Source organism: Taurulus bubalis, assembly GCF_910589615.1.
Source record: "Taurulus bubalis genome assembly, chromosome: 9".
Taxonomy (NCBI): Eukaryota; Metazoa; Chordata; class Actinopteri; order Perciformes; family Cottidae; genus Taurulus; species Taurulus bubalis.
Window position 1 is genome coordinate 20,941,651 of NC_136597.1, and position 23,183 is coordinate 20,964,833.

The following is a 23,183-nucleotide window of genomic DNA, read 5'->3' on the forward strand; positions in this document are numbered from 1 at the left end:
TGTGGTTGCCATGGAAACTTGCTGGGTTTTTTTTGATAGAGAGGAATAAGACACGGAGCAGTTTTATCATTAGAGCTCTTGGTTATAGAAAAAGGAAACAAAATACAGAAATATATGCTATTAGTACGAACGGCGGGTTTCTTCTTACAGTATTAACAACTGTCACTTGTGTTTGAAGACGCATGAACTGTGGGCAAGTTTTTACGGGCGGGAATGTCTGGCAGCAGTAAAGTACGAGTGACCTCTGTGAAACAGACGCTTTTCAGAGAGACTTAGCCGTTCTACATTGAATGATTTAACCATTGACTCATTGCTTCACTGTTGTTTAGCCCGGAGAATCCGACGTCTCCGCCTGAAAACAGCCACAAGACACACTGCCCGCTTATTAGAAATGAAAATATAGATATATGTTTGTTTTTTTACAACCAAAGTAAACTAGGGCTCGCACAGATGGTTCATATTTCCTTTTGCCTTTGAACACCCACTAAACCTTTCCTTCTTCTTCTCTCCTTCTTTCTGAAAGACAGCCATTTGCAAACTAATGATGATTTGCTGTTTGATCTGTGGACGGGTTCAAACGCTCACACCGCTTCAACCCAAATTGTATAATGAGACTGAGGCACGATGCCACAGTCTGTGTATACTTTGAGCGCACTGTAGATTCAGGAAGTGATCAAGGCTCTCCGGTGTTGCCTGTGCTATTACTTTTGATCATTTCCACGTCAGGCCAGTAAATTACATACGTACTTAAAAAAGAAAAACTGATTACAAAGACTATACATTGTCGTGACAGCAACTAGTTCCGGTATGCCCAAGCCCAGTGAAAACTACAATCAGACATCTTCTCCTGTACTTCTTCCTTAAAAATCACAAATGCAGCGGATCATTTGAGGGAGAAAAAAAGTGGTGGGTGTGGGAGCAATGGGAGTGATGCATTTGAGTAGTAGCACCAAGAGTTTCTAACATGGACGCTGCTCCTACTGGCTGTGATAATTGAGCCAGGCTGTCTGCTATAACATGTTGATTAGTTGCTAATCTCTCCTGGAGCAGTCATGAGTGATTAAAAAATCATGGCAGTAAAAGCTTGAAACCATCACAAAATGAAAGGTTCTGCCAGTTTAATAGTTACATATAGCCAACACTACTTCACCGTCAGAGTCTTGCCATAAATCCTCCCTCGATGAAGGTTTTAATGCTCACTTTTTGTTGAAACTGCTTTAGAGATTAGTCAATTTAACTGTATGGTCATTTTGGAGGTTTTGGCCTGGAAATATACCCAGAAATACAGCCCCTCGGCTGAAGATCAACATTATAGTAAATTGCATATTTTGGGGGCCTTTGAGTGTTGGTGGGTGATATGACAAGGACAACTGCTCTGTTGGTGGTCTTCCAATTTTTTTTCGTTTTTTACTATCAAAGAAGGCCTTAAGTTACAGAAGATTGAGAATCCCGGCTCCAGAGTATTGTGATGGGCATTTCCCCACTGTTGCAATCTATTAATCAAGAATAAACAGATAAACGGGTCATGAAAGTAATGGTTAGTTGCAGCCCTAAAGAAGTCAGAGGCTTTTAAACAGCAGTTCCAGACTTCTAACCTTAACATACCTGAACAAAAACATCTCTGACATTATAGTTAAACACAGTAATTTCAAAGATTAAATCAAACACAATGATCTCTATAATAACTGCTCTAAACCTGTTGATTCATTCGAACTGCTGCTTGATAATATTGCTTCATCTCACTTTCCCTGAAGTACTTCTGTGCCCTAAAGAATCCATTATAACATCTAGTAAAGGAGTAATGCTAAGAAGAAGACAACGCACATTATGCCCTTTGGTTCACACAGGCTTTCAGGCCGAGTCACATGTAAGCTTCTCTCCCTTCACACTAATGTGTATGACAGCTGCCTGAGATCTTCCATTATAAACAGTGTGGCGCAGGTGTCTGCCTCCTCTCTGAATCATCCTGGTAATAATCTCTCTGACTTGCTGCTATTCCCAGACTAATTGATGTCTGAAAAGCAAGCCCTGTCCAGGTCCGAGAATAGCTTCCACCCACTCATCTCGCAAGGAATCCAAGGTGGCATTTGTCCAGCGCTGCTGCTCTCCTGTCAGTGCGGGTGCAACGCACGACTACAGTATAGTAGACCTGCATGAGTCACTAAAGTTGTTTATTCATGGCACACACACACACACATACACGTAGGCACAAGGTCCCCCTGTGTGTTTAGCATCACAAACATATCAACCGATGTTATGAGCAATTGTCCAGAAAACGTGATTGCAAAAAGAGGCGCGGCAATTTTGTACACGAGCGCAACTGAGACAAAACGTTCCCCCCGTGCTGTGAAAATGCTTTTGGGACTGAAGTACAATCCGACAGGCAGTCCAAGAGGATGTCTGCCTCCAGGAGGGCTTTCTCGGGTGAAAGCAGATGAAAGAGTGTTACGGGGGCAAAGGTGGTCTGGATAACAAGTGTCTCCCCTGACCCCGCCCGCTGGCACCTTGGGCTGTGTTCCCATTATACCCTCAGCTGCTCGTCCCGCTAACTTCCACCCCTGTCAGCCTCTGATCCCTCTCGCTGTTCGTCCCCCGTCTGCCCCCCCCCCCCAAGTTACAATGGTCAATACTGTAGCACTCAAATTACATTCTTAAAATAGCCAACAACTCTGTGTGTGTGTGTGTGTGTGTGTGTGTGTGTGTGTGTGTGTGTGTGTGTGTGTGTGTGTGTGTGTGTGTGTGTGTGTGTGTGTGTGTGTGATAGAGAGAGAGAGAGAGGAGGGAGTGCGGACACTCTGTTGTTTTGCTTCAGCCCTGCCATGGCAACCAGGCTTTGCCGGTGAGAGTCTCCCTTTCTTCTTCAAATGTTTCTTTTCATTAATGTCAAAGGAAACTGTCCACACCAATATTGCTAATTGTATATTGCTAATTGCATTCTGTCTGCGGCGTGTTAAGTAATGATCGGACATGCTCACATGCAGATTTGAGGAATCAAACGGGCACAAACACGGCACGCGAGGGACGGCAAGGACTGACACAAGTGTTACACGTGGGCTTTGTTTGTTCCCCGCTCTCTTTCTCTGCGTGTACGATGTGCATTGTGCCTTTAATTACAAACCACCGTGTGTCAGTCATGACAAGACGAGGGCTAATTGAAGTTGTGTGAAATTGAAAATCTGTATTAAAGGACACTGTTGCAGCATCGAAGCCGAGAGAGACAGAGAGAGAGAGAGGAACACTGCATTTAATTATGACAAAATTACATGAAGCATCACTTTAGAGTGGTGATGTGCAGTTAGGGTGACATTGTTTTGTTAAGTGTTGGATGTTTATAGACGCATTTCTGCTTCATCAGTCTTTGGAGAAGCACACTGTGCACATGTTTGAGAAGCCGGTTTGACAGATGTTTGTGTACCGTCAGGGACATACTTGGACTTGATTTGTCGCATTAACAAGCACAAGGCCCACTAAAGGCCAATACTCATTCTGAATCTGCTATTTGTTTTCTTAAACCTGCAATAACTGATTTGTTTGGCCACCTGGGGGCAGCTAAAACTAATTGTAGAGATAAAAAACATATAGATATGATGATAGAGCAACTTGTGAGCAAACAGTTGTCTATTAAATCCAACAGGTATAGAGACATTAGCACAAGTGTACAAGTGTACAATGCTATGAGAGATAAAACAGTAAAAAAAAAACAATGAGCTGAAAGACGCTATAAAGCCCCGTAAAGCTGAGGGGAGCTACAGATTTGCCTTTTTAAATTCCACACAGTTCATGATCCATTATTATGGTGAAAATATTGATTTGTCCCACTTTAAACTAACTTTCAGTTCTGTTTATTTTTCTTTGTAGGATGGGCTTTACAGCCAGCGACTTTGAAGTATCCCCAAGTACATCTCACCAAAAGAGAGTGCGGTCCCTGCTGTGCAGCTTTGTTGCAGAGCCAGCACTGTGCAGAGAGGTAAGCGTAAGTCTGCACACATCATTCATACTGCTAAACTTCCCGCACAAGCTCAGCCGCCTGACAATCCTCTCTCCTCGTGGGCGTAAAAACACCAAACAAGGCCGATCTATGTCGTGTGCTCAGGCTGAGCCCAGCCAAGCTTCATGGGTCCAAGCCTGGGGCCCGGCTTCAGAGGGGCACCCCGCGATCCCACGTTTGTCCTCTTTTGGCCACTCTGCCTGAGACGGAATCCTTTTTCGGCTCCAATTTGACACGGCAGACACAACCAGCAGCTACTGACCCAAATAACATAACTTCTAAAGTCATGGAGGCATTTGGACCCCTCTGTTATGATAAGGTTCCTGATTCCCAATGTGAAATTGGTTCCTTCTTGTCTAAAGCTCATAAACTAAATGGAAAAATGGAGTAGAATATACACTCCACCGATTTAATAACACTTGAAATGATAATATAATAGTTTGGACACTTACAGTCTAATAAGACAAATTATATTTCTCTCACACAGACGAAACTCTCAATACAGAAGTGCAGTCTTACACATAATCTACCTGAAATTTCATTTCTTGCTCCATGTGACGTCAACTGTTCATTTGTCCATTCATGTGATTGACTTATGTCCATGTCACTCTTGATCTTATTGGGTCATTAATCCTGAATCGTGTTTTTAGTTCGGTTCACTGAATGCACCAGACTTCTCAGAAAGAGATTAACTGATGATAGAGACGGCGTAGAGAAAAGTACTCTGGCGTGCGCTCACGCACCATATGGCAGCAGCGATATCGCCCACCTAGACAAGCCTAATGAAAACCTTTAAGACTGAACAATTAACTGCAACAAAAAGGACTGTGTATTCTCGGTAATGCTGAACCAAAAAAAAAAATGCTTTTTTGAAATAAAGAACTTTCTGTTTGTTCATTTTCACTTGGCTGCTTGTCTTCTGTTATGCTGAAGGCACCTGCCTGTCTTTATCCACATGCTGCCAACATTCATCTGCCATCGGCCCGTCAGTCAGCGATCACATTACGCTTCATTTATTTCACCATTCAGGTGCCTCTGTGCACGCTTGTCTCGGTGTGTGTATGCCTGCTATACCGTCTCCTCAGATGTCTTTTTTTTTTACCGACCAACAGTTCCAAACCCAAAGTTATAAACCTCATTATTCAAGACTACAGAGAAAGGCTAGAACTACACATTTATTATCACATTTATGTTTTGTTTAAAATTGATTATCAAAAGGATTTCCGTTTAATTTTCTGACAATTGATTAAGACACCAGATGTTTCTTGATAATTTAATGTTGTACTTGCAAGTGCAGAATGAACAATCCTTATTTACCTAAATGTTTAAGTATGTATCTGGCACATTGACATAAGCTGTAGACCCAAGATGGGCTGAATTCAGAGCTTCACAAGCTTCTTGATTCAAACCCTGAAAGGTCCCGTTTCAAAACTATAAAGCTGTTTAGCTTAAATTACTGACACGTGAATAAAAACAGGGAGGATGCGACTCCTGACGTTGAAGTAACGCGATCCGCCAGAGAGAAGACGCATCGCTCTGTTTGAGTCTTTCAAGTTAATTTGCGGTTGTGCAGTGGTGTTACTGAGTTATGCTTCTTTTACCTCATAACACAGTCAGCCACTTGCAGAGGGCACACACACCTGATGTATTGGTATACGACGCTCATAGAATTAAGATTAATTAGTATTTACCATTGCAACTGAAAACACTGAGTGAAAAGTGAGAAGTTCCTTGCTGAATATGTTGTTCTTTGCTCATAAAAAAAGAGTAGAATACCGATTTGGAGTTCAGGAAAACGGGTTGTTTTTGCCCACATCTGTGTCTGAACTCAAGAGTCATTCTCACCATTTGGCTGTCATAAAGGTGAGCAGCACTGTCGCACTCGCAATATTATGTTGGACCAAGACAGAAAGGAGAACCTGAAAGCATCGAGCGGCGTTGGCATGCAGTGGATACCGCTCTCTGCATGCAGTGGGCCTCCGAGTGTTTGGTCATGGCCTGTGTGCAGTGTCTGTCTTGTGTCATGTTGAGTTAATGTGATTCATGACAAATCAAATTTAAATCACCTTGTCTGCTTTTTCCAAGGGCTCAGAGAGGGCAAAAGAGAGCGAGTCTGTCTTTTTCTTCTTCCTCTCACCCATCTCAAAAGGGACACACACACACATGGACAGACAAACAAAGAGAAAGACGAAACACACACCCTGAGGTGCTTTAAGTATGAACAATTGACAGATGGAATCAAACAGTGAGAACAGATGAAAGACGAGCCACAATACGTCTGTTCTCATGACAGTGTGTGAGTGTACGATCAAAGCTAATCTCGCCTTTCCTCAAGGCGATCCCAAACACAGTGCCACTGTTGGCTCAGCAGAGGGTTGAGTGTGAATGCATTGCTATGATTGGATTTGCAGTATTCTTCGGATCCAAGGGAAAACCCCCAAAACAGCTCTCACAATCCAAAATGGGGAGAGAAATATCTTAAACTGAACAGTAAAATGTAGACAGTCATATGTCAAATTTAGGCAAATTGTGACTTAAACTGCCGTGTCATTTAACACCTTTCTCAAAGCTTTTATTGTGGAAATAATGAAAAGGATATAATATAGCTGCAAATGTGCAAAATGTGCACATTTGCAGCTATATTACATGTTTAGAATTCAAATATTGAGGAAGAAAAGATGATTGATATTTGCTGTGACTTTACACAGGGCTTAAATCATGTTTCTCAGTAAATGACGCGTTGCAGGTCTGCTGAGATCTAAACCGCTAATAAATCTCCAGCCTATCTGTCCACCCCGATGGGGGTTTCAGAAATATTGGGTTATACGCCTTCAATTAAGGGTGATTCCCTGAAAAGCAATAAAGTACAAGAAGACTTAGATTAGCAGTGTGTGTGACTAGCATACTAGAGGAATTGACCACAGGATCAGGAATGATAATGCCTGTTAAAATGAAGAAGAAGAAAAAAACAATCCAAATAAGATCTGTTTTAAGTGTAAAGTGTTTTGTTTTTGCAGTCATTTGTTTTGTGAGTTTTTACACCATGCCATTTTAACACCCTTTAATTGCCTTTTCCTGTATTCTGTGTTCTTTCTCGTGATCCGCTATAATTATATTGTTGGTATCACAAATGATCCTCGAGTTGATGATTCATGCTTGATTTCACAGCTTTGTCTTGTGTAGCCAAACCCCAAACATTGGATGGAATAACAAAGGTTTAGTCGGCTTCTTTGTTCTGCATGAGTTCAGGCCAACTGCCAAAGACACCATGTTATGATATTCCAGAATTGAGCAAACAAGACAAATGTAGAAACAGTGCAGGTCCATTCAGTCTATCCTGTGGCACTAAATGCTTTTCTGTGATAGCATATTGATCCCACCAATAAGAAATTCCCTTCTTTTTTTTTGTTTTTTTCTCTCCTTTGGGAGTCAGAAACTCTGGACTGGTAGGGGTTTAGTGTTTTCCTCAAGGACGCTTCAGTAGAACGAATGCTTTCCTTTCCCAAAATGTTTGTCTAGTTGACTGCCAGTATTTATATTCTGCACTTTACAGATATTGCAAGAGAAAAAAACATCTTAAGTTCATAAAATGTATTTATAATCTACAAAACTATATAAATAATTCTATAAACCTGGCAAAAAAATAATAATCCATGTCTAAGTTTATGTTCAAGCTATTTGCTTTTTCAACTGCATTTAAATGTCTTTCTCAAGGTGTATAACAATATAACATTCAGAAATGGACAGTTTTACATAAGAAATACTTAAAGTACATTTTGTAGATGATATTTTACTTGAGCACTGTACATTTTGTAATGCTTCATTTTTACTTGTAACAATTATTTCATGTGGTACTTTTACTTTTACTCAAGAGTCAAGGATCTGAGTACACAAGCAAAACCCCTTGGTTAGTGTGCCAGTTTACACTAGTGTGAATGAACTGGTAATGTAGCATGCACTACATGTGTGTGTTATTGAATTATGTTCTTTGAAGGATTTTTATATATCAGAAAAAGTGATTGAACAGTAATTACACAATCTTATATTTCATTTATTCAAAGTGTTGTCAGTATTACATTACCTTCCAGTCACTCAGCAAGTGGTATGGGACTCTTAACACACTTGAAGAAAATAAACATATACTGGGTCAATGTTAACCAAATCTGGGTCAACCAGATGTGGAACCCAGTACTGGGTCAATCTAACACCGACCCAGTACTGGGTAAAGTTTACCCATGTGTTGAAAAACCACCGGGTCACCACTTTATCATTACTCCCCCAATCATTTGGCCTATATTTATATTATTTTCACTGGGTTATTCAGCCACGTTCTTTTTAAATTTGGTCATAAATTAATGACACGTGATAAAGGCACCAAGGGTGGGAATCAAAACCCCGGACTTTGCAGTAATGTGACATGCACTGTAACCACTTGGTTCCCAAAGCGCTCCAGGATGTATGACTGACAATCAGGCTAGAGCAGATCTGACGTTGGCACACACAAATTATACACACGCACACACAAATTATACACATACACATACAAATGACACACGTACAATTCATAAAGTCCAGTAAAGATTAGATGCTCTGATAATTTGAGACAGATGTACAGCACGCACGCTTGCAACATGCACTCACACCTTGAAACGTGTCAATCGGGCAGAAAAGGTAGTCAATCAATAGGAATGAATTTATTCATGAACTATTCTGATTATACAGTTTTTTGTTTCACTTCGAGTCGCTACAGCTGCTTTCAGAGGCTTAACCGTCAATGTAGTGGCATAATTAGCCTTGAAAGCAACCTGTCACTGAATTTAGATCTGTAGCGTTTTATCAGCTGTTATCAAAGCTGCTTTGAGAGTTCTCAATTTAGCTACTTAGTGTCTGATTATTCTAATTAAAGCAGAGCATGACACATGTGTTTATAGACTAGCCTGAGAAACGTTCCAAATCTATCCACTTTTTTGCTTTTTACAGATAGAGCAGAACCATCTTTGAACAACCAGAACATACTATAATCTATCTAATTGTAGTGTGGGAAAAATATATGGCTTTCAGATTTCATGTTCAAGTTCATGAGCTATCAGCCTCAGGCTTCAGGGCGTGAGCAGCCTCTATATCGGAAGAGGGATCTTGTAATGCCTTCACACACACTGAGGTCAGAGGTCAGCTCATCAGTCATGAGAAGCGTGCTCCAAAGAGCCCTACTTACATCGCAAGGTTGCCTGATTTTAAGCAGCTAGATGCACACTTACAGACAGGCACACACACGCACGCACACATGCGCACGCACACGCGCACACACACGCACACACACACACACACACACGCATACAGCCACAAAGACACACAAGGGGGCTCTTGAATGCGACTGAATAGCTGTCTAACGACCTTGTGCAATCACACCAAATGGCTCTTATGCTGATTTAGTAATAGAAAGTGCTGATCACTATTCCTTCCCAATCAACAAAGATTCTTAGAGACAAGAACCTTTCAACAGATGTCTACTCCTTGTTCATCTGTTCCCCTAAATGTAATTTACTTGTTGAAGGTTTTAATATCTAATTATCTAATGATTTATTGGGATCGTCTGCAGTTTACAGTGGCAGATTCAACACTCGATTAATTTCACACACAATATCTACAACTGTCTGCAAGAAAGGAAGAGTGTGCTTGTCAGCTGTAATGGGGGCTGTTGCTAGCTAGAACATTGTATTCTTATTTTAGTCTTAGCTAGCTAGCTGATGCTTACACAAACACATGGTATTTGTGCTAACATAACCCCAGGATGGTTTGGGCTTTAGAAAAACATACTTTGATAAGAAATACAGTTGCATGTTCACCCAGGACAGAGCTGCTAACGTTACTCCAAACTCTATATTTCTTACACTTTTGCTCTAGTGTTTTTGTTTCTTTAGTGGATTGATAAAAACACCACCACCCTAAATCCAGTATTGTGTTTACCAAAGCCCCACACAAAGGTTGACATGCCTTACGGTTTGCAATCACTGTTCAAGGGCAGGGTTCAGAGAAAAGTCAATAACCAGAACATTTTTGATTGATTGATGGTATTATTTGTAAAAAATAAATCAAATGTGTGATGCACATAGCTTCGCAAAGAGGGTATATCACTTTAAAATCGATACACTACTAAAAGCTGAGGGGAAGACAGAGGGGAAGACCTCACAGTGCAAGAAGGCTGGTGACAATGTTGTGTTTTACGAGTTACCGTTATCTATAAATCTGTCCAGGAAATACTGCAGTGTGGTGGCAGTGTTTTAGTTACAGAGGAAGTTTGAGACATTTGGTCCCCACAGCAACCGTGCATCGTTTGTCTGCGTCCCTGAGCTGTTTCACACGGACTCGGTTTAAGCTCCTCTGGATAAGTATGTCACTAAAAGCCTCAAAGGTAAACATTATATAAATAGTCCTTTGTGGTGCTGACAGTCTGTGCGGGCCCTTCCTGTAGAAGGCCTCGAGGAGGACTTCCTTTAAAGCCTCAATGAACGCTAATGTTTGTGTCTTGAACTGAATACCATCTTAACACCTCAACTGCTCCACTCCAAAACTATTGTTGCAAGAAAAAGGAGCACAATGGTGTATGATTTATAGTGAAGGAATGAAGTTAAAGGCCTCAACACTAACTTTTGAAAAAGTGGTTGCCAGGCTGGTCATTTGGTTGCCGAAGTCAAAAATATGATTGCACTATTTAGTCACTGTAAACTTGGAGAAATGAGGATACTATGCAGTCATAAGTCAGCTTAGTAATGAAACTCTTGCAAAAGGTGGTGTTCATCAGCCAGTCAATTGGGAAAGCCAGCTGGTTGAGCTGCTCACTCGCACGCTCTGTGGTTCTTTAGGACGTGCTAACTTGAACTTCATGTCTCACTTATTGAGGTGTTGTACATGCTTTGCAGTATAATTTTCCATCCAGCTCAAATATGGCGGGATACTTTGCCTCCCAAGACTTCACAAGACTTTTTTTGGGGGGGTTCTTTGTCAGTTGAGTCAATCAATTTGTTTGTGAAGTTTCTCAAAGTAGTTGCCACAGTTAAGAACTACTACTCTCAAATAGTATAGTAGCCTATACTTATAACATGAGGTAACTGTTTCTTTGGATAGTCTGCAAATAGTTGGGTTGGGTAGTTTTGTAAAATATGTGGTTGTTGGGATTTTGCAGTATAGGTATTTTATACCGTATGGGTTTGTCAAATACCTGCAAATATGTTTGGAGTTGTTTTTTACAAAGTATTCTTTTTCTTTGTTTTCCAATGCTTTTAACACACTGTCAATGGCTTTGTTTTTTTTGCAACACCATTGTGGTGTCTTGCACGACTTATTAAAAGCCATGTGCTCCTCCATTAGCAATGGGAGATGGTGTAAATGGACTGTACTTGTATAGTGCCTTTCTAGTCTTCTGACCACTCAAAATGCTTTTAACACGACATGTCATTCACTCTCATTCATACACCTGCTCATATGGCCTGACTAACATTCACACCCATGGCAATTTGGGGTTAACACATCGACGTGGACCAGAGGAGTCGGGGATTGAACCGCCGATCATCTGATTGAAGGATGACCCCCTCTATTCTCTAAACCACAGTTAAAAGGTTAGAAGGAAGGTGGGAATTATACACCAAAGAGTTTATTTCTCTCAATGTACTGAAGTCTACATGGAAAATCTGAAAAGTACTGAGGCTCAGAGCACATAAACAGAAACTGGAGAAGAGACATTGCGAGGTTGAAAAAGCCTTAATTGGATTTCTTGGAAGTGGACAGAAATGTTCAGGTCAGGAGGTCAGTCCGTGTCTTAGACCTCCACATTCCCATAAGAATCCCCTTTTCAGGCAAGTAATATATAACATTTCTGGCTTCATCTATCTGTGTAAGTGATGGCATTCAGATATACTGACTTTTACGTAAAGATTCCTTACGGCTACATTCAGACATGACATTTAAAGAAAGAGTTGCCTGCTTGTGCAACATTTGGCGGCAGAGTGTTCAGAAAGTTATGATGGCGAGGAAGAAACGTTTTCGGGTTCTTTGACAGGCTCTGATGGATACAAAAATATATTTAGATGCTGCGTTCGAATGACGCGTTGGAGGCAGCATTTATAACGTATTTGGTAAAGTTGAAATTTTCCAACTCTGGTGAAAAAAACAATTATTTCATGTGGTACTTTTACTTTTACTCAAGAGTCAAGGATCTGAGTACACAAGCAAAACCCCTTGGTTAGTGTGCCAGTTTACACTAGTGAGAATGAACTGGTAATGTAGCATGCACTACATGTGCGTGTTATTAAATTATGTTCTTTGAAGGATTTTTATATATCAGAAAAAGTGATTGAACAGTAATTACACAATCTTATATTTCATTTATTCAAAGTGTTGTCAGTATTACATTACCGGTTTCCAGTCACTCAGCAAGAGGTATGGGACTCTAATCATACTCGAGGAAAATAAATATATACTGGGTCAATGTTAACCAAATCTGGGTCAACCAGATGTGGAACCCAGTACTGGGTCAATCTAACACCGACCCAGTACTGGGTAAAGTTTACCCATGGGTTGAAAAACCACTGGGTCACCACTTTATCATTACTCCCCCAATCATTTGGCCTATATTTATATTATTTTCACTGGGTTATTCAGCCACGTTCTTTTTAAATTTGGTCATAAATTAATGACATGTGATAAAGGCACCAAGGGTGGGAATCAAAACACTGGACGTTGCAGTAATGTGACATGCACTGGTAGTCAATCAATAGGAATGAATTTATTCATGAATTATTCTGATTATACAGCTGCTTTCAGTGCTTTCTTTACACCAGAGGCTTAACCGTCAATGTCGTGGCATAATTAGCCTTAAAAGCAACCTGTAACTGAATTGACGCGGGCCGAATTCGCGCAAGTTGAAATTTTCCAACTCGGTCGATAGCGGAAATGATAGCTCTTTTCGTGGAGATAAGAACAGAGATAAGCCACGCCCCCTTTTCCACACTTTTATTGTCGAGCGAGTAAACTGACGCCATCAATTTTAACAATGAATCTATGAATACATTTATTTATTAATTTCTAATATGTGAAGAACAAGCTCCTCAACCAGAGCCATATCCGGTGTCACCACATCACTCCTCCGCTGTCCAAATATTGTTACTACTACTAATTAATTAAACAGATTTTGTGCATAAGCGACAACGATTGAGATAACACATTTACAGACGTGTGCCATGTTGAAAGTGTTAACACTTAATTTAGGTTCATTACTCTAAACAATAGTCTAAAAAGTCAGTATTGTGAGATAACTAGACACAAATGAGCAATATACCGTCAGTGCTTACAGTTGAATTTGATGAAGGAGGTAATTTCCTCAAGTGTGAGATCTATTTTTCCTCTCAGAGAGCTGTGAATCACGGCCTGAGTCACGAGGAGCCAGACACCCAGGTGTGTTAGATTTGACTCGGGCAGACGTAACAAAGGCCCCTTGCCACGGAGATTTGAGAATTAATGTTGCAGTTAAACATTTTTGTGTTAATGCCAAAGTGAGTTGTATTTTAAGTTATTGTCTCTCCCATGCTCCTTCTCTGGTTTTAATGTGTAGCACCGTTACTGAAGCTATCAGTAGGGTTGGCATGGTTCAGAAGCCTGAGCTATAAAAAGGTGAAGCAGAAAAGTTCTTGAAGTACGACTTGATGTAAAAGATGGCACATGAATGAGTCTCAGTTTATTTCCTTTCTAAGAAAAAACACAAGATTTTAAAAAATTGCTAAAATCTAATCGGTTTGTCATTAAAAGCTCTGAAGGCAGCACACTATTGCTTTTCCTAATTAATTATTGACCATTTATGTTGTTTCCGAATATTTTTGTTTAATTTTTGTATTCTTTTGCTAATTTTATTGGTGGCAAAAAGATAATGAAGTCAGCATTAGATATCATTAGTTACTAATAACACCTCTGAAACCCAAAATGTTCATATTGAATTCTGCTAATTCTTTCCATTTGTCACCCATCTCCTTTTATTGCATGAGTTTTTCATTGGCTAAGTTAAAACCTGTCACAGGAACCTTAAAAGCTGAAAATGTACAGCCCTGCTGCTCATCAGCTATTCTACACCCTGTCATTTTTACAGCCTGCTGTCCTGAGGCAATGTTTAGTTTTATTATGGACGCTTTAAAGGAAAAAAAAGGAAAGGTCTGGCGGAGAATAGAAATGATCTCAGCGCCGTGAATTCCTGAATTGTTTTCTCACTAATGATCTTGGGCCAAATCGACAGTGAAGGCATCAATCGCTGCAAAAGACACAATTTCTCCGGAGGTGAAAAGCTATTAAACTTTGCACAAAACAACCTCCACTTCATCTGAGAGGAGGAATGTTGTAATAATGCATCATCTTTATTCACAAACACAAAAGTAATTCCAGTGCTTTATGACAGCAATAACAAGGTCTCGGCTGTGACGAAACCTCATACACAATTTAGGTGGACCACCAGTTTCATCAGTCTGAATCAGTTTGACGGACAGCTGCTCTCCCCACTGAGGCGTCTGAGTGAAGTGTCCTGATGGGCGATGGTGACGGTGCACTGAGGCTTCCTGGCTTACAACACAGTCGAGAGGATAAAAAGAGCAGATATACTATTGATAGCTGGTGAATATGTTATGGAGCTGTTCTGTGTGATCTGACATTTCTTTTGGCCTGTTCATCTTTTGAGTATGTTGTACAAAAAAAGATGTTAAGAACTTTGTTCCAGAATGATTTATCTCAATTTAAATAGTGCAAACTGAATGCACACTGTGATTTACAGCAGGAGCAATGCTTTTTATAAATTAGGAGTATTTGCCTTTAACATTGGTCGTTTTTGAGGGCAAAGTAATCTGGGTTGTGCAAGTATTGTAGTATTTTGTTTGAAAAAAAAAAAACTCTTTTTAATTTAATCACCCAATTTAGCAGGTCGCCTGACAGCACGATTTCCAAATTTGTGTTGCCTCTATAGTCTTGCACATTGCACAACTTTTCCCAAATATTGGGGATTCATTAAGTTAATACAAGAGCAACTATGTCCTTGAAACTGTAATTATTTACACTTATTTAATGAAACAAAAACCAATATAGTTTTGTAATTTCATTTCATTTGTCCCAAAAAAAGTGTACAACAAAATGATTAATCATTTAGTGTTTATCAAAAAAGTAATAAAAGGATTGCAATTTCCCTGAGCTAAAAGTAAAACTTTTAAATAGCTTGTTCTCTCCGACCACCAGTCCTCAAAGATATCTTTAATTACAATAAGATGAAACATTTAGATGACGTACAGATTGATTGAAAATTGCTCCTGCTTAATGTGTTTTTTTAACTCACTAATAGGTTAGTAAACTAATTGTTTCGGTCCTTTCAGGTATCCTTTTCTTCCCCCATGAGCAACATCTCATGTCTGAATGAGTTGGAAAACCAATGCAGGGCAGATGGAAGAACAGTAGTGTGTTCGTGTTGTTTTGACACTAAAAATGTTGGTGATTCCATGATGATGGTGAAACGCTGGTGGAATAGAAACATTAACACCAGAGCTGACCTCAGTCTTGGCAATATGATGACAGCTGCAGAAGTCCGGAGTTTGGACAGAGGGACTTTTGAGAGAGCAAAGCTATTTCAGTGTGATGCCAGGACCGATTTGTCAGTTCACATTGACATCGATTAGACATACGACTGAGAAAACACAGCACAGTGGGGGCATGACTCAAAACCTGTCAGAGAGACTCTCTTCTGCAGTGGAAAGTGCAACAAGCTCAGAGTTGGAAAAGTCTACGGTTTTACTCTCGTAAAATCCGTCCCCCAAACAACAATTTCATCTATGAATGCCATTTAAAGTTATATTCTGCAACAATGAAAAGCTAGTTTCTCTGTGTGTAAGTATGCATATAATCTCACTTTGTAATTCCCTCCAGACGTTGATTTTGGTGAGAAATGCAGCTGCTCGGCTCAGAACAAGTATTCAAAGAGGGCCATAAAAACTCTCGCTTGTTCAGCAGCATATTCGTGTGTTCACTGGGTTGTTTGTTTTTCAAGGAGGAAAAATGATTATCCTAACATTTTTCAGATGGCTGAGCGGTTTATGATTGAGTCTTGTAATTGCTGATGTTAAAGTGACACCCCACTGCTTTCAAGATGGGGTTTAAAGCTTTGCAACAAGCAACGCTACCTTCGAGGCAATTAGGAGGACACACTTCCCTGAATTGAGGGAATTCACGCGGACAGCCACCAGTCAGGGGATTTGTCTAAACATAGAGCTGATGTTGTGTTTGATTTTTCTTTTTGTAAAAGACTGTATCAGCACCCGCATGTTGCGATCATATGAAGTGCTGGAGGTAGAGTGTCCTTAACCAGCCTTCTGGAGGCTCGCTTTTCAAACTTATACTTGAAGAGCAACTTGGGGATTTAAATGAAGAAACTCACTCATCTTTTTTCTTTTTGACCTTTTGAATTTAAACAAAGCAAAAGCGATAAACTGCACCCAGATGTCCGAAAGTAACACTTGAGAAGGCAGCAAGATGCACGTTTCTATTAGCAGCATCTGACTAAAAAGCTGAGGACATGCAATGACTTGCAGGGATTTGCATGTCTCTTCTGACCTCTATCGAGTGCGCTTAAGCAGGACCCCTGAGAAAAGCTTGACAACCGCATTCACTCACTTTATTATCATGGGGTTTGCATAGCATCAGCTGCAGGACATTTAATTCATAGCGGGGCTACATCTTGCATAAGAACCAAAATTCATTTTAAAACCACCACTACAAATGCCCTGCAATAGGAGAACCCAGCTCCTGAGGGTTTTGCTGCAGAAGGCAGAGGGATCTAAGAGAGGAAAAAAGGAAGAAAAATACAGACGAGCCTTTGCAAAAAGTCCTTTCCTTGCACTTGGACCATATAATACAAAGCTGAGCCGAAATCTCTCTTATTTTTTATAGATTGAAAGTCACATCTGTATCAAATACCCTGCAAGTGTAATGGTAAGCTGATCCCCTACATTTATGGAGCCTCCTTAGAAAAAAATTCAAAGAAATCTCCTAGAGCTTGGCTAAAAGGAAAAAAGCCCACGCTACACAGACTAACTCCTATCATCTGAATCTCTGAGAGGAACTGAAATAGAAAAGGGAACTGGAGAAGATCATTCTAATCTATATGAAGGTACAGCTAATGAGCTAATGCACAGCACACATCTAGAGGGGAAACTCACACCTTTGTCCAGCTGCTGCAAAAAAAAATGACGATCTATCTATTTACAGTAAAAACAGTCAGTGTACGTGGTGTCTGATACAGTCATCAGAGGCATTATCTTGTGACTAAGTGCCGCCAGTGAGCAATCCACACAGCCAGCTTCTCTGCTTTGCATTCATTTATCATGACCTCGTTTCCCGAGTACATTTCAAGCCACTCAATATTTCATAAGAGTTGTAAGAGAAATGTGTAATATTTACTTTCTGGCGCTCTGGGTGAGCGTTCCATATAAAAACAGCGATCCTGGCAAGAATTTCATAACGGCTCTCTTCTGTGACAAATTAAATCATCTTTTTTTGTGTTTTTTTAATGGATTCAAGTTTATTTTCACAATAGTTTTGGGTTCACGTATAGCACAAATGCAATAGGATATACTGAGAATTATGTTTAGCCAGCTTTCAACTTGCTCAGTGTATCGGTTTGCACTAAATGTTGGTCACAAAGAGAGAACGGCACTGAATATTGCCCGTGGATGACTGTGCTGGGTCAGAAATGACTATGAGTAGTTAGCTTTTTCCTCCAAACACTCGCTCAAGTCCAGCTGCAGACACACAAACACACTCATTATATCACAACTGTGCATGCATCCTCCTGGCTGATGATCACCCAGCCCAATCCCCACACAACCTTCCTCAGGCCGCGCTGTCGACCCACTCTCCCTTCGACAGAAACTGGCCTAATCGGAGCTCCTTCTTCCTGCTACATGTGGCGGAGCATCACCCGGCAGCTGAGACGGCGCGATACCCACAGTGCACCACGGGCGAACGTGCAGCGTCAATATAGCACGGCCATATGTTCATGCCCTTCGTTTCCCCGCTCTGAGGAGATTCTCTATCACTTCATCTGCGGTGTGAACTGTCACTTTGCCTGTGGTGTGTGTGTGTGTGTGTGAGAGCGATTCATGACATTTTGACACTTCATCAACATAATTGAAGAAGCTGTCAGTTGGGCCCCTGTATCACCTTTCAGTGGTATGTGTGACCCGATTGATCCACCGCTTCACGTGCATATTGACCCGAGTATGTGTCGTACCTCAGGGGAGACACTTAGGCTCTCCGGCTGCTATGCAACATCAGGAGAAGGGAAGAAAGGCAGAGTATCACAGTTACAGCATGTCCCATACACACAAGCTGTGCTGACAATTTAAGACCGAGTCACCAGAGTCAATACTGGTTTGTCTTTATGCCTGTAATGTTGCAAAACTAACAGTTCCCACTAGTTTACTGTTCAGACAGTGACATAAAGCCTTGTTTTGATAAAATGTCATTGTAGGGTTAATAATAATTTGGACAGCTTTAAATTAATTCTGATCTACGATAAGCACTGAAAGTGTTGATGCTGGGAGGTGGCCATAAAGTGCCACAATTCCCATAGTGGCCCAGAGCAAGCCGATCTTTTCTTGGCACACTTAACCAGCACCTGTCTTGTCAACAAAATGTTTATATGCAAACGCAATAGTGCTGCACATAATGATGATTTTCTTCATCAATAATTTTTTCTTCTTCAGTTAATAGTCTATATAAATTGATTGACAATTGGGGGGGAATGCAGTTTCACAGCTTTCCATAGTTTTTAAAAGGACAATAGAGTTATTTTTCTCAAATAATATCAAAGATATAACCTTTCCAGTGATGGTTTACAGAAAAGCAGCAGATTGTCACATTTCAGAAGCTGTGTTTTTTTAACTTCCAGCATGAAAATAAATAAATATCTGAATTGTTTTGGTTATAGAATCAGAAAAAAATCAAAAAGTACCCATCAGATCACATTGTTGGTTATTCATAGTGACATCACTAATTGGTTTTGTGGACTACGGTTTGGAAATCGCCATCTTGTTTTTTGCAGCCAGTGAACAGAAGTGACCATATTTGGACTGCGGAGCAGTGACGTAGACATTCTGTAGGCGGGACCTGTCAATCACAAGGTGGACCCACCCTAATGCATATCCTGCTTTATGATATATTTTACTATAAATGGGGCCATAATTTACTCAATAAACATCATGCTGTATTGAAGGAGATTGAAACTACCGATTGAGATCATAAACGTGTGTTTACAAAGTTTACTGAGGTAATAAATCAAGTGAGAAGTAGGGTCATCTTCTCATAGACTTCCATACAATCTGACTTATTTTTGCAACCAGAGTCGTCGCCCTCTGCTGTCCAATAGAGAGAATGCAAGTTTAAGGCACTTCCGCATTTGCTTCATTTTTGAGAACCGGGAGGTTGCTGTGTGATGCTGCATTAATGCAGTTTTGAATCTTGATCTTTTTTTTTGTGCAAACCATGCTCATTTCTCAAACGGCCTATGTCGTTTCTGTTCTGTATCTTTGCACAGCGTGAATCCGAAACAACCACTGGGCAGGCAATTCTGGGAGAGAAGAGATTAGATTAACTCTTACAAGGATGCTAATAAATGAGCAGAGGGATAGATTGTGTTTGCAGGGGAGAGAGAGAGATAGATAATTTTAAATGCATCAAAAACACAGGGAGTGTATTGCTCATGCGGGAAGTTGAGTGGAGAACTAACAGGAAGTCCTTTCCCTCAAGAGGAAACAATGTGTTGTTACTGTAAAAGCGACTGACTTTTGTGGCTTCTGTTGGGAAAGAATGCATGCAGAGGAGACAGACAGGGCGATAAACATGAGCTCATACAGTATAGAGGATCACCCTCCACTGCATACACACAAGCTCGTTGTCCCTCCCTCTCTCACTTTCTCTCTCACTCGCCCACTTACTCAGTATCGTTTCATCTGTCTCTGTGTCGCTCTCTCTCTCTCTCTCTCATACACACACACTCTCAGTTGCTGTGCTCTGACGGATGGGGATACACTGCCAGGGAGGACTTAGGGGCGAGAAGAGAAGTGTTTCTTTTCTTCTCTGGTATGTTTTCTTTCTCTTCCGCCTGGCTTCCCTCATGAGCTGTTAATTCCTGCCCCGGTCCTGAGGATGAGGAGGTTCTATTTGTGAGGAAGGCGCAACAAAGGAAGAGGAAACAAGGAGCAACAGGGTGGTAAATTCAGCGAGTGGGAGTGAGCGAGAAGACCTTTTCTTTTTCTCCAGGCTCGAGCAAAGGTTAGTGAGGAAAGCTGCTTATCGTTAGAGCAAACACTATGTGCTGTTATTGTTTTATTCTCTGCTCTTTACTTTGTTATCTCAAACAAGACATTTCCTATTCAAAGCCTTTCATATGCATGTGCTTTCCATCCCTTAGAGTCCATTAGGGCTGAAATGAAATGTCCTCACAGAGCAGTTTTCTAAATTGAAACAGTTCTGAAAATGAAAATGAAAAGTCCCTCAGTGACGTTTATTTTTCATACAGTAAGTCCCCAGATTGGCTACGGAAGTTTCACTCTAGGTCAACGCGACTGTGTAATTTCCCAGAGGTATTCGGTGTGGGTCTCAGGTGGAGTCTCTCCTCTGGTGAGGTAGCAGCGAGCGAGCAGCGGGGAAAGGCGAGGACAGCTCGTTCTCATCAGTCGTCACTTTACACAGGAGGCAATTAAGTGGGATTGGCAGCCGACGCTGCCGGTAACTTGGAAACAGGAGTGTGGGAGACGCACGGTGGCACATGATAGGATTTAGGTGAAGAGAGGAGCAAAGAACGAAGGAGATTCCCTTTGTTCATCCACACAAAAGCCGGCTTCTCTGGGGAACAATCCCGCTCTCACATGTGTGTCTGTGTGAAAACAGGCCCAGGGGCAGCGGTTTGTGAGCTCTTATGATTTTGCATGACAGAACATTGTTGCGAGTGTGTGCGCTGCAAGCGCACGTGAAACTGAAAGTGTGTTAGTGTGCTATGTGCACGGTTGTGTGTGGGTTCATGCATGCACCCGGATAATACGTCTCTTGGGTCTGCATTGGAGGTAGAGAGTCTCTTAGGTGAGCCCTCGTGTTTAATTACCACATGTGGAGGGAATTATTCATGCCGTAAACTAGTCAGACAACAGGAGGATAAGACAAAAAGTCATTAAATAAACACCCTGGCCCATATATTGATTTCATATGGTGATGAACCATTGTGTAATTTCTGTAATGAATGGGTGAGCAGTTGTGCACGCGATGAATGAGCTCCCGAAGGACTCTGCTTTTGTTCAGGCTGTATTTATTTACAGTGTATGAGCGAGACAATTTTCCTTGAAACCAATAAGAACATCTTCCGCTCACCGTTTTTTCCACAAAGCCTCGACTCACAGCCATTTTTCAGCCCGGTTAAGATAAGTGTGCCTGGAGACACTGAGGTTGGCCTCTGGCTCCTGCGAACAAAGACCTCTGACGCAGGCTGATGAATGACTGAGTTCTTTAAAGATTCACTGCTGGGTGGAGAGGGGAGGCGATTGGATTAAAATGTATTAACGAGAAAAAAAAAAGTATTGTGTTCTCTTTGTAAACACAGGTGGAGGCACGTAGGGCAATTATTCTAAACTGTTTTGACACAAAAGGAGAGATATTGCATAAGCCTAAGCCTTAGTGTCTATTCATTTTAGTGACGGTAAAGTGTTGGACTATATTCAACAGGATGTGTTTATACAAAAAAAAAAAAACTAAAGTAAAGAGATGCTTTCAAAAAGGATCATTCAGCAGGAGATTAGTGCGGTGACCGTCGTGCTCGCTTTGTGTTTAGTCTGGACTTTGTTTCTGTCTCATAATCTCAGTCACCTATAGCAGGGACCGAACATAAGCAGGGTGAGGGCAGTTGGGTTCGGCCATCAGTCATCAGTAAAGGCGTGTTTCCTGTGTCACCTTGTCTCCGCACACACACACACAAACACACACACACACACACACACACACACACACACACACACACAGTGCTGCTACGCAGGGGCAGTTAGTTAGTGAGTCCATCAGTGGCTCCCTGACTTTCCCTACTCGGAGCAGTCATTGACATTGAGGGTGTGTCAATGTCTATCATGTGAACACATTAACTTGCACTTACAGTAAATACACTCACATTTCCCCCCAGGCATATATCATGCACCAATACACATGCACAAAGGCAGAATAACACACACACACACACACACACACACGCACGGACTCACACCAGGGGAGGCGGAGCAGGGAGAGGCGTCGTGACCGGTGGCTTGGCAGAAGCCCTCAAGGTGAAAATTTTGAGTGAGGAGCATTTCAAATTCAGAACAGATGATCAAACTGGTGTTGGAGCTGCCGAGTAGCTGCCGAGTGCTGGCGGCAACAGATGCAGACAATCTTTTGGCAGAGGAAATGTTTTCGGTGCCACAATCTCAAATATAAAAGTCGTAAGCGAGGAGCTGAAATTAATACAACCGTGGTTTCGTCATCTCACGGATGGTGGTTCTTATCACGGTTCAGATGTGGCAAAAAAAGAAGAAGCTCTCAGTAATACAGAGCGGCATTTTCTGTCACTGCACACACAGCACAATCCAGCCATGAATCTTGACGTATCAGAGTGCAGACAGAGTAGGTTATTTAGGAGAGAGCACCAACTGAAACTGTATTTCAGAGTTTAGTGTCCCCAGTTTATCACACACAAACAGAAGTCAATGTTTAATCCGATATTGAACATTTTGTCGGCCAGGTAGCTATATATTCCCACATTTCTCCACTATAAAATAGTTCTATACTCAATAGAGGAAAAACTACTGGAACATCCTACTGTAACCAACAGTTTCAAGCATGTCACAATCTATTCAACTCCTGTTGACTTTCATATAAACATTTTCTTTTGCCTTCCAATCTCAGAATTCTGAAATACATACATATTCTGAATTTGAATTTTTTGAAGAAAAAATAAACACAGAGGGACGGAAAATGTTTTTCCATTAATCAATTCAGTGGTTTGTCCAAAACCTTCTCACAATGTTCTGGAGCTCGAGACGAGGTCTTCAAATGGTTGGTTTTGTCCAGAGCCAACCGTCCTAAAGCTAAAGATATTGATCAT